This window comes from Rhinatrema bivittatum, chromosome 8 (genome assembly GCF_901001135.1).
Source record: "Rhinatrema bivittatum chromosome 8, aRhiBiv1.1, whole genome shotgun sequence".
In the NCBI taxonomy this organism is placed as follows: domain Eukaryota; kingdom Metazoa; phylum Chordata; class Amphibia; order Gymnophiona; family Rhinatrematidae; genus Rhinatrema; species Rhinatrema bivittatum.
The window spans coordinates 69,952,302-69,964,679 of record NC_042622.1 but is presented as its reverse complement, the minus strand read 5'-3'; the positions used below and the strand labels follow the sequence as shown (position 1 = coordinate 69,964,679).

The 12,378-nt window shown below is 46.8% G+C and overlaps 1 protein-coding gene across 3 annotated transcripts in view; it reads right to left on the bottom strand.

Moving 5' to 3' along the window:
- Positions 1–12,378, bottom strand: part of RBL1 (RB transcriptional corepressor like 1) — a 365,834-nt gene that overhangs the window by 327,395 nt on the left and 26,061 nt on the right. The gene's annotated exons all lie outside the window — the stretch shown is intronic.

The following is a 12,378-nucleotide window of genomic DNA, read 5'->3' as shown; positions in this document are numbered from 1 at the left end:
GTAGCCGCTGCACTTGAAACTGCCATGCGGGAACCTGGCAGTGAAACTTTACCTAACAAGGTATCGATCCGAGCACCCAAAAACTCTATTACCTGGGAGGGGATCAATTGACTCTTGGCATAATTGACCACCCAACCTAAGGAATGAAGACTAGCTACAACCGTACGCACTGCCGCCTTGCAGAGTTCTTCCGACTTCGCCCGGATGAGCCAGTCATCCAAGTAGGGAAGAACTAGTATCCCCTCGTGTCTCAAGCTCACCGCCACCACCACCAGCACCTTGGTGAACACTCGGGGAGCGGTCGCTAGACCGAACAGCAGAGCACAAAACTGGTAGTGTTGGCCCATTATCATGAACCTCAGAAACCGCTGGTGGTGCATGTGGATTCCGATGTGAAGATAAGCTTCCGTCAGATCCAAAGAAGCCAAAAACTCTCCTTTGTGGACCTCCGCAATGACCGATCTCAACGTTTCCATACGAAAACGAGGCACCCGCAAGGACTTGTTGACCTGCTTGAGATCCAGAATTGGCCAGAAGGAACCATCTTTCTTGGGCACCACAAAATATATGGAGTAACGACCGGTCCAACGTTCTGACGGAGGGACCGGCACCGGCACAACTGCTCCCAGCGCCCTCAAATGTGACAGAGTCTGCAGAACCACCTGCTGCATGTGTGGTGGTCCACAAGGGGACACCAGAAAAAGATCCCGGAGGGGATAAGCAAAATCCAAAACGTAACCACGACTTATAATGTCTAGCACCCACTGGTCCGAAGTAATTTTGACCCATTCCTCTAAAAACAGGGACAACCGACCCCCGATTTTGGGAAGGGAGGAATGGGCCGGCGTCTCTTCATTGAGCTGGTTTGCCGCTGGGAGCGAACGTATGGGTCCTGAGCTGTCAACATCTGTTGCACCCAACGCAGCAAGGCCCGCTGCATCATGCTACTGCAGACCGCCGCCCAAACACCTAAGGCAGACACTTCAAAAATGCGCTTGAGTAACACCTCCAGTTTCCTATCCTGGAGGTCCTTAAGAGCAGTGCCGCCAGTCACCGGAATAGTAGTATGCTTGGCAATGGCCCTGACCGCAGAGTCCACCTTAGGGACTTTAAGAAGATCAATCGACTCAAGAGGGAGGGGATATAACTTTTCCATGGCTCTAGTGACCCTCAATGCGGCCTCCGGGGACTCCCATTCCCGGAACACAATCTGGGAAAGTTTCGAGTGAAAAGGAAAAGTCTGCGGCGGAGCGCATAGACCCGCTAAAGCCGAGTCTCCAGTCGATAACTCTGAAGGCTCCTGAGATAGGGGAAGCTCAAGCTCCTGGAGCACGTGCAAAATTAAAGGGTCCAGCTCCTCTCGTCTGAACAGGCAGAGGACTTGGGGGTCATCTCCTTCCACATGTGTGGGGAACGTCCCCCTTGTCACTCAAATCTGGAGCCAAAGGGTCCTGTGAGCCTGGATCCACCAGGTCAATCGGGTCCAACAAGTCATCCTCCGGGGAAGAAGGAGGGAAATGTGTATGCACCTTACCCTGACCCCTGGAAAGCTTAGTGATCTTAATGCTTAATCCTATTGTAACAGTCTTTTCTTAGGGTTGTCCGACTCTAATTTAAAGCCTCTACAAACAGATTCAGAATGTCGCAGCCCGGTTGTTAACAGGCCTGCCAATGAGACATCACATTACACCTATTTTGGCTGAATTGCATTGGCTCCCTGTTAAGTATCGAGTGAAATACAAGGTTCTATCATTAATTCATTCTTTAATCTATAATTCTGACTCTTCATGGTTATGTACCACGTTAAGAATCTATAAGCCAACGAGAAGCCTTAGATCAGCAAATAAGAATTTGCTAGATGTACCGACAGTAAGAGTAGCGAGGCTGAATTTGACTAGAGAAAGAGCCTTCTCGGTGGCAGGCCCTTTATTGTGGAATTCACTTCCCAATACACTAAGACAAACCGTGAATCATGCTGAGTTTAAAAAATTGTTAAAAACACATCTATTTAAAGAAGCATTTGGGGATTTAGACACAGGAAAACACTCAAGTTGAAAGGTTAATCGTTGTCAGCGTATATCTAAAGAAGATCTTGTTGACCTAGGCATAGGTTCTTGTATAGACCTCAAAAATGCCGTTCTTTAACGGTATTTATTTATTTCTATACTTTGTCTTTTTCTTTTCTTACTTTGGTAAAATTTTAACTAAGTTAGTATAGTTAATTTTAAATAATTAGATAAGTTTATTAGAGGTAGGGTTTATAAGAAACAATTGTAATTTCTCTTTTTCTTTTCATTCTTTCTCCTATTATTATTTTTATTTTATTTAATTAATTTGTTATTTTAATTTAATTTACTAATTTACTATCTTATCTTTTTGTTTAAATTTTTTGTAAACCATTTTGGTGAGCGTTCTCGCTTTTAAAAGACGGTATAGAAATGTTTTTAAATAAATAAATAAATAAATAAATAAATAATGGGGCTGGGAGACTGGGTATCCCACTCAGTCTCCGCCTCCAGAAATGCCTTGTGCATTAAAAGTATAAATTTCGATGAAAAAGATTTCTGCCCCTTTAAGGGCCCCCCCGAGGGAGGAGTTGGGTCTCCAGGCAATTTGCGCGGTCTATGCGGCGGGGACAGAGGAGGAGGGAGATCCTCTCCCTCCTCAGAGTCTTCTGCATCCCCCTCCAATGCCGACAAAATGGCCGCCGCTCCCGTGCAAATCATGAGCAGGCCAGGCCTCGATCCCTTGGCTTCGTGTGCGCCGCGCGACTTTTTTCGCCACGTTGTGATCGCCCCCCACGCCGGATCGGGCCGTCGCAAAGGCCCCTCATCCCCGGGGAGGCACCGGGAGCAGAGGCCTTCGCGAGAGAGCTGAAGCCTCGGCTCCCCACAAGACTGACAGGCCGTTCCTCTGGGCATTCTGTAGCAGCAGCTGAGTGGAAAATCCACCCCTTCTGGAGGCCCGGGAGACGGACAGGCACGGCTGAGGTAAGAACAGCGTGGAATTAAATCAAACACCTGACGTTGCTGTTCAGTAACTTTCTTTTTTTTTTTTTTTTTTAAACAGCCTCAAGGAGGAAGGCACTGACAAAGAAATAGGAGACTCAGAGGAATTAGTACCTCTCTGAGGGAGGGGGAGAGTGACTGGCCCACCAGTAAATCCTCCCCCTCTGCCCCCCGGGCTAGGGCAGAGAAAAGCTCCGGGGTTGGGCTATAGGGCAATGCCCTGCCTTGCCTGTCCCAATCTAGCTGCACTAGAGAGAAGTAAGAAAATAGCAAACTACTTCTTTTATTTTATTTTATTTTTTTTTTTTTAATGATCTAGCCAAAAGTTCTAAATCTCCTAACTTTATTATTTTTTTTTTTTTTCAAACCTGGTGGGGCAAGGCCCCAGAAATTTAGAGATCAGGACCGCAGGTTATGCCTCTCAATCTGCTGGAGTCAGAGAATATACTGAGGGATCGCAGGTGGCACCCCGGGTTATGTGGGAGGTGCTTTTCAGTTTCTCTCTGACTCCATCTGCTGGAAGGAAGGCATAACCCAGCAGTCTGGACTGATCCTGGTACGTACAGGGAACAAAGATTTTACGTGCCACTGTGTTCGGTGGAGACGCCGAACACAGGTGGCACGTTTGGCGTCTCCACCTGTGTTCGGTGCATTGCACGCCCGCACCGGTGTTTGGCTTGTCCGGCGTGCCCTGTGCCCGCGCTCAGCGCACCCTGCGCTCACTCGCCTGTTTAAATGAGGTCCCGGATGGGACTCACATTATTGACGAGCCGGCCCTCCGACGCACACATGGACGTGCCGGTCCTCCAGCACCACCACACTGATTTTTTTTTCTTTGGCCTCTGAGATTCTCATTAAGAACCTGCCTTCTGGATGCCTCTAGTGGCAAACACAATAACTCAGTTTGAGTTAATGGAGCTGATGCAGGCGCTGATGCGCCGGGCCTGCCGGCACGGGCATCGATTCTCCGAGCCCGCCAGCGCAGGCATTGAAGTGCCCTGCCTGCTGGCGCAGGAGCCGATGCGCCGGCCCCTCCAACGTTGTCGCCGATGCGCCGGGCCTCCAGTGCGAAGGACTCGGGGGTTGAAGCAGAAGGCAATCCGTCCACGCATGGCAGAGGTGATGATGCCTTGACACTATGTCTCTTCAGCCAGTGAGTCGACCAAAGCTGGAAATCGCATCCCTCCCCCAGTCTCTACTCTGTGCCAGCCCGCGTAAACTGGGGGTAAACAGAGGAGACGAAGCAGAGGCATCAGTCAGCTGGGAGCGGGTGCCCCGAGATGTTAAAAACAATCTCGTGAGGGCAGCGTCAGAGGAAGGTTTCTTTCAGAGTTGGTTTCTTTTATCTTCTTTCCTTGAAGAACTTTTTTTTTTATATAATATAAATGTTTCTAAGGATAGTGAGAAGAAGTAGAGAGCTCCGCGCACTACGTTGAGCGGAAAAAAAAAAATCAGACTGAGTAGCCTGAGGTAATCCTGTCAGGTTATAAGGGGGAGGGAGCACCTAGCTAAAAGACTTTGCTAGTCTTGGAGAACTCCGTCACCTAGTGGCACGGATGACGTACCCATACAGCATGGCTAATTCAGCTGCTTATCTACGTGAAAATATTTTCTCCAATTTGTTTTAAAAGTGCTACCTATTAGCTTCATGGTATGGCCTCTAGTCCTAGTACTATTTGAAAAGGTAAATAACTTGTTTCCCCATCAACCCACTCCACGCACTCATGATTTCATAGATTGCTATACCTCTTCTCAGCCATCTCTTTTCTAGGCCGAAGATCCCTAACCTATTTGGCCTCATTGAAAAGTCAATCCATCCCCTTTTAGCATTTTGGTTGCCTTTCTCTGTACCTTTTCTAGTTCTGCTATATTTTTCTGGCTAAAGGATGACCAGAACTACACATAATTCTCAAGGTGCAGTTGCACCATGGATCTATAGATGCATTATGATACCTTCAGTTTTATTTCCATTCTTTTCCCAATAATACCTAACATTCTATTTCCTTTTTTTACTTCTACCACACAATGAGCCAAGGATTACAGAAGTATTTGTCCACAAGCACTCCAAGATTCTTTTCCTGGGTGGTGATACCAAATACAAAACCTAGCAGCACATACCAATATATTGGATTATTCTTTCCTACATGCAAAACTTTACAATGGTCCATATTAAATTTAATCTGCCATTTAGATGCCTAATTTCCCAGTCTCACAAGGTCCTCTTGTAGTTCCTCACAATTGGCTTGTGATTTATTTTGAATAATTTAGTGTCATTTGTAGATATAATCATCTCATTCATTATTCCCTTTTCCAGATCATTTTTAAAATATATCTAAAAGCACTGATCCCAAGTAATTATCCCTGGGGTACTCCACTGTTTACCTTTCTCCAATGAGGGAAATTATCATTCAGTCCTATAATCTGCTTCCTATCTTTCAGCCAGTTAGCCTTTTGAAAATCCAGATACACAATATCTGCTCAACCGAATCACCTTTGCCCATGTTAATTGACCCCCTTCAAAAAAATCTAAAAGATGCATAAGACATGGTTTAGTTTAGTTTATTGATTTGTTAAAATGTTTTTCTAAATATAAAACAACAGTATTTTTTTTGTGTAATTCTTTTTATTAGCGTGAAGCAGTAGACCAGAAAAAAGGATATGCAATAAACATTGATCTCTCAACACATGGATACAATCCACTGAACCAGCATAATATGCAACAACAGAACATAGAGAGCAAGTAGAGCTTATACCCGTTATCTTCTGGTACCGATCACACAAAACATTTTTTTTTTGTGTTTAACATCCCTACTGGCCCACTTTTACCCTCTGGGCCTGTCCTTACCCAACCCCTATGCCAAACCCTACCCTCCCTCCCCCAAATCAACAGTATTTTCCTTTGTTAAACCCTTGTTTGCTCTGCCCCCATTAATCTGTGTCTATCCAGATGGCCAGTAGTTTTATTCTTCAGAATAGATTCTAGCATTTTGCACAACACCAATGTCAAGCTCATTGGTCTATATAGTTTCCTTGATCACCCCTAGAACCCTTTTTAAAAATAAGGGGATATGTTGGCCGCCTTTCAATTCTCAGGTATTTATTTTATTTAGAATTTTTATATTCCACAGTACCTTTTTACAATCAGGTACTGTAGGTATTTCCCAGTCTCACGAGGTACCATAGCTGATTTGAACGAGAAGTCAGAGAAAGCAAATGTTGCTTACCTGATGTAACAGGTGTTCTCACAGGACAGCAGGATGTTAGTCCTCACAAATGGGTGACATCGAGGATGGAGCCCTGTACGGAAAACTTTTCTGTCAAAGTTTCAACAAGCTTTGACTGACACTGGCACACTGGGTGCACTGAGCATGCCCAGCCTGCAATTATCCCTGTGAGCCACAGGTGTCTCCCTCAGTCTCGTCTTATAGCTAAAAAGCGCAAGCGAAACTAAAATAAAAGTATACAGACCCAACTCCGCGGGGTGGCGGGCGGGTTTCGTGAGGACTAACATCCTGCTGTCCTGTGAGAACACCTGTTACATCAGGTAAGCAACATTTGCTTTCTCACAGGACAAGCAGGATGGTAGTCCTCACAAATGGGTGAGTACCGAGCTGAGGATGCCCGGGAATGCACCAGATACACCGCAGATGCGCAAAGGCGTAACGACTGAGGTGGAAATGGGAACGGAGGGCATCCGCAACACCATAATGGGTTCGTGGAAGGATGTTGGGTAGTGAATTGAAAAAAGTAAGAGTAGGCGGACTGGCCAAACATGGAGCATGCCGGCTAGTCAAATGTAAGCAATAATAGGCTGCGAAGGTATGGAGAGGACTCCAGGCTGCAACCTGATAAAAAAGTACAAGCAGCAGTAACCAAAGGGAAGCTGTTAAGGCTAAGACGGACACAACAGTATGTGGATACCCACAGTGTTGTAGTGAAATGTCTGCTTGTTGGTAGGAAAGGAAATATAGACCACTTAATCAGAAGGATTAGGTCTGTGTGGCCACTGGAAGTAGCAGCTTGACCCTTGCATGAAGGAAAGAGTCAAGTGGAATTCACATGGAATGCAGTGCAATGTAGATAGAATGTAAGCGCAGCATTACTGTCCAGGAATGTGGAAAACCCAGTCTCTCCCTAGGGCGAGAGAGAGAGGTTAGGAAAAATTAATAGAGTATTTCCTGAGGAAAGGAGATACAACATCTACCTGAAAAGGATAGAAAGTTGAATGCGTAGAACTACTCAGTGGCAGAGGAACGGAGTCAGGTGAGTATGGAAAGAGTGCATAACTCACGGACCCTGCTGGCAGGAATGACATTAAGAGGGAAAGAAGTTCCCTTGCCAAACTGTGGAAGAGAGGAATGGAAAGGCTCAAACGTAGAATGTATGAGACTTATAAGGAGAATATATATGTTCATTCCGTGATTAGAGAAATAGAGGCGGCTTGATCAGTGGATAATCCATGGTAAGCCGACTCAGAGAGGATTACCGAAAACGGGAACCCAACTCCCAAAACGATACACCTCCTAAGAGAAAGGTGTATCTATGTGGAGGATGTCTGGAGAACAGAATCCGAGGGAGTAAGAAAAAATGGTGGAAAAGTAAAAGGGGTAATACCTCTTTTTTTTTTTTTTTAGCGTCAGGAGGTAAAGCCTGCCATATTAAACGGCAAGATTTATGTTTAGAAGGTTTTGTGACGCTACCAGAACCTAAGAACATCAGTAAGTCTATGATTTGGGACTGACTGGTGAGGGAATAAAAGGTTACTGATATGATGGATTGAGAAGTATGGGAAGCATACTGATCTCAGTCAGGGAGTGGGGAAAAGAATACTGAACCCCATCCCAGTTCAACATTAGAAGAATGCTGGCTACGAGAGGCAGCAGAAGAGATATATTGAAGAGGCCTTTGATGGAAGAAAAGGCATCTAAGGGAACGCATAGGAAACATGTGTAGGGAGCAGAACCTGTGCATCGTATGGAATGATGCAGACGCAGAGGAAAGTTTAGTTAAACTCAGCGTTAAAAGATTTGCCCTGTACACATGTAATTGAGACCATTCGAGAGGATAGAACCTACGTGGAGAAGGTCAGATAGAGCGTTCATTAAATCTCTTAGATATGTGGCCCAAGGACGCATGAAGTGAACAAGGGCCAAGGGTAGAGCTGCGCAGCTGTCTAGCAGAGCAGCTAAGAGGTTGTGCGTGCTTATGAGTTGGAAAGCACATTGTCCCTATGCTGTCTGTCTGTATGCACAAGAATTGTTGCAAAAGCAGTATTGGAAGGCATAAGGGCATAACTCATGGGTGCAACGTCCAGGAAGTTTATGAGAAACTATGCTGGAGTGCAATAGATGCATAATGGGTTGACAGCTTTCAGGAGAAACTTTATAACCCTAAGGAATTGCGAGCATGAGTCGAAGGAGACTAGGTCCTAGTTCGAACTGGGATAAGAATCAGGGACGAAAGCAATGAAACCACTTAGGTCCATTGAGTATAGAATGTCACTGAATATAACCCATAGCAGTTTTGAATTATGAGAAAAATGCATAGTGGGAAGAAACCCCATAGCCCAACCATGAAAAGTTGAAAGGTTGAGGTTATGGAAAATATGCGCAGGGACATATAACAATGTATCAGAATGTCTGTGCGCATGCTGGACAAGAGGGTCTTAAGACTGTGGTGTCCAGAAGTGTTACAGAAGGGATTTATGGCAGTGACAGTAATCCCAGTTAGTAAATGTATAGTGAGTCCTGAAAAAAGTGAGAGCTCCTTGCATGTACTGAAGGAAAGTGAATGATGTTACACTCCGCAGAGAAAACAGCATTCACCAACAGTGATGCAAGAGACAGTTCACTTACCGAAGCTGGTGCCGGCGGCAGAGCTTGGGGTTGTAATGTTGACTCACCATAAAGCACATAGAAACATTAAAATAATGTACTTACTGCAGTATGGAGTGATGGTAACCAAAGATACCATTGTACCTGTGACGTCTAAAGAAAGTTGGATTTTCTTAGGTCCAGGATGTGCGGAGAGTAACTATTTTCTGTTAAAAGAAAGAATAGTGCAATTAAAACTCCCCAACCCCCCTCACTTCTCCCCTTTGCACTTCGTAGCGCCTGGGGGAGTGTACCGGGACTTTGGTACAAGGTGGGGTGGCCGCTCTGATATCTGACCAGATGGGAGACCAGGAGGTGTCCCAATGGAGGATATCATGTAGGCTCCTGCAGGTGTGTGAGCGGTAAGTGTACCCGCATTTCTGTATGCTGTACAAGGAGCCACTGAGACCTGTGGCCAGGCCTCAAGGTGGACTTGTACATGGGGCAATGGTTGCTGAATCTCATGTTTAGCAGATCAGCCAATGCAGCTGGACCTTGGTTGGGAGGGAACCAAGAGTCAGAGCATTGGTCGGCACAGGGACTTGTTACTGACAAGAGAAGAAGCCCTGCTGCAATCCCAAGAAGATAGAGGGGTTCTCCTGATATTGTGGCTAACATAGCTAACATAGTGATATGTGACACTAATACAGTTCTAAAAGGCACATGACCCAGAACTTTTCGAACCACGGTCTGAATGGGAGAACACAACTCTATGGGAATGCCGCCGAAGCGGGTACTTACCATCTGACGTGGATCGCCGCAAGACGAGCCGGTGAAGATTGTTGACCCCGACGGTCTCCGGAGTCCTCGAGGGTAAGGCCGGGGACGTAAACGTCCATCTCGCTCTGAAACCCGGTATGGTGGCACAGGTACAGAGGAGACAGGCCAGGCGTGAGTGGCGTTTAGACTGCTAAGTGTAACAGATGGCCATAGTCCCACACCACTTGACGGTGGGGCACGCCAGGAACAGAGGAGCCCTAACGGAACTCATGTTCCCTTCCCTCGTCACAGCGGCTCGATGTGTCGTGACGCCAATGCAGAAGCTGTCGGACCTGGATCCGGAAGTTCTGGATCACCAAGGACTGCCAAAACTGTAGGAACAGTGCTGATGGCAGTGGTGATGTCGCTCTGCCCGAGCGTTGTCCAGCCTGGAGAAGGATGGCACCGATGTGCTGGATGGCGTCAGCGGCGGACAATCACGATGTCGGCGATGATGGGTGCCACGGTGCTCGGCCCGGTCTTTCCCCAGCGCCGAGATGGAAGCCCTCGTCGTCCTGGAAGGCGATCGATGACGAACTGTCAGCACGCCTGCTCTGCTCCTGACACAATGGAGTGTCTTAAGCTAATACGGGGCTTAAAAAAGAACCCAAAGCGTGGAGCAATGTGAGGAGGCGAGGGTATTATGTGGCGGTGCTATGTCGGTATTGACGATATTGAAGGCAACCTAAGGGGCTTCGAGGATATCATCAAAATGGGTATGAAAAATCGTCGATGACTGGCCAGGAGAATGATGACAGTGACGGGCACTGACAGCAGTGGCATAGGTATCTTTGAAACGATGTGGAATCGAATAATCGAAAAACATTGCCGTTATTGAAAAAGATACCGGCATCGACTGAGTCGAAGTCGAATCAATAGGGCGTCAAGGACACCGAAGGAAAACGGAGGTGTCGAGGGCATCGATGCATGGAGGCGGGCATTTATGCCGTTTGTGGCATGGCCACGGGCATCATAGATGCCCATGGATGAAACACCTGGGCATCGGTGTCCATCGATGTAAAAGGACCCGGCACCGATGCCATCGACGGACGGCCCATCCGGCACCAATGCCATCGACGGACAAGCCATCCGGCACCGATGTCCATCGATGGGGACCATCCGGCACCGATGTCCACCGATGGGGACCATCCGGCATCGATGCCCACCGACGAATCGATGTGGCACCGATGCCCACCGATGGAAAAAGGGCTGGACATCGGTGGGGAGGATGGGGCATCGATGGCATCCCCAAAAGGGGGGGTGGCATCGATGAAGTGACCCTGGGATCGTTAAAAAGTGTCTCGGGCAGCGGTGGCGGCGACCCGAGTATGCATGGCAGTGACTAACAGCGTGTGCGTCAATGGCATGCATCCGGGTAGGGACGGCACCGAGGAAGCCCAAGGAAAAAAACAGTGCGTAGGAGGAAAAAGCCTGGTAGCACTGAAAAGCAAAAAACATGGATAAAGGCATCAGGGCACCGTGGGGGGAGGGGCGCTGATGACATATAAAAGCCCAGGGCGGTTTAGGAGGGTCCCGGTGTAGCGATAGGGTATCGACTGCGTGAGGGTACCAGGGAATGAAGGACTTGAAGCTACAGAAGTCCTAAAGTTAAGGAAAAAATCCCTACCCCACTAGCATAAGCAAGCAGAGTGTCACAGAGATACTCGCAAGCTGTTTAAAGCTAACTGAAAAAATGGGGGAAGGGAAGGCTTCAGTCAGTTAACAGCCTTAAGATAGTGACAGGAACCGACCGAAAAATAAGAATTAGTACTCACCGAGCGTCGTAAAAACGTACGCGGAGGGAGACCTGTGCAGGGAAAAGTGTTTTTTGAAGTGAAAAGTTAAGTGTTTCCATGAGGTAATTAGTTAAAAAATCCTCACAGAGCTCCAACCGCTATGCTGACTGCAGAGCGGAAAAAAGAAGACTGAGGGAGACACCTGTGGCTCACAGGGATAATTGCAGGCTGGGCATGCTCAGTGCACCCAGTGTGCCAGTGTCAGTCAAAGCTTGTTGAAACTTTGACAGAAAAGTTTTCCGTACAGGGCTCCATCCTCGATGTCACCCATTTGTGAGGACTACCATCCTGCTTGTCCTGTGAGAACAAGTAACAAGTCTACAATATAATTTGAGTTCTTTCAGAATTCTGGGGTGTATACTAACCGGTCCTAGCCATTTGTCACTCTTCAGTTTGCTCTATTTCAACTTACTGGTTCACCGTGATTTGCTTCAGTTCTTCTGAATATCACACTCCAAAGAACGCTTCCGGCATAGGTATCTCCCTGATACCCTCCTCAGTAAAGACCAAACGAAAGAATTGGCTTGGTCTTCAGAGTGCCCTTTTTACCCCTCTATCATCTAGTGGTCCAACTGACACCCAAATTTCTTGCTTCAAATATGTTTGAAAAAGTTATTTGGGGTTTTTGCCTCTCTGGCAAACTTCTTTTCAAATTATTTTGGCCTTCATTCTTCATCTGGATCTACTTTGAGTTTTTCTCAGTTTTATTTTCACAACAAATGCTGGATTGCTGCCTGTAAAGTCTCTGGGCCTCCTTTATCCAGTGGATCCCTCAAACCTGGTCAGGCAAGTAGAAGTATACCCTCACTGCATTACTCTTCCTTGTCACACTTGGAATTTCTATCCATAAAGATTCCAAAGTGTAGTTTGTTTCCTGCAGAATTTTTATCTTGCTTGACTCTATGCCATCCTTATCACCAAGAGTCCCGATGCTATAATTCG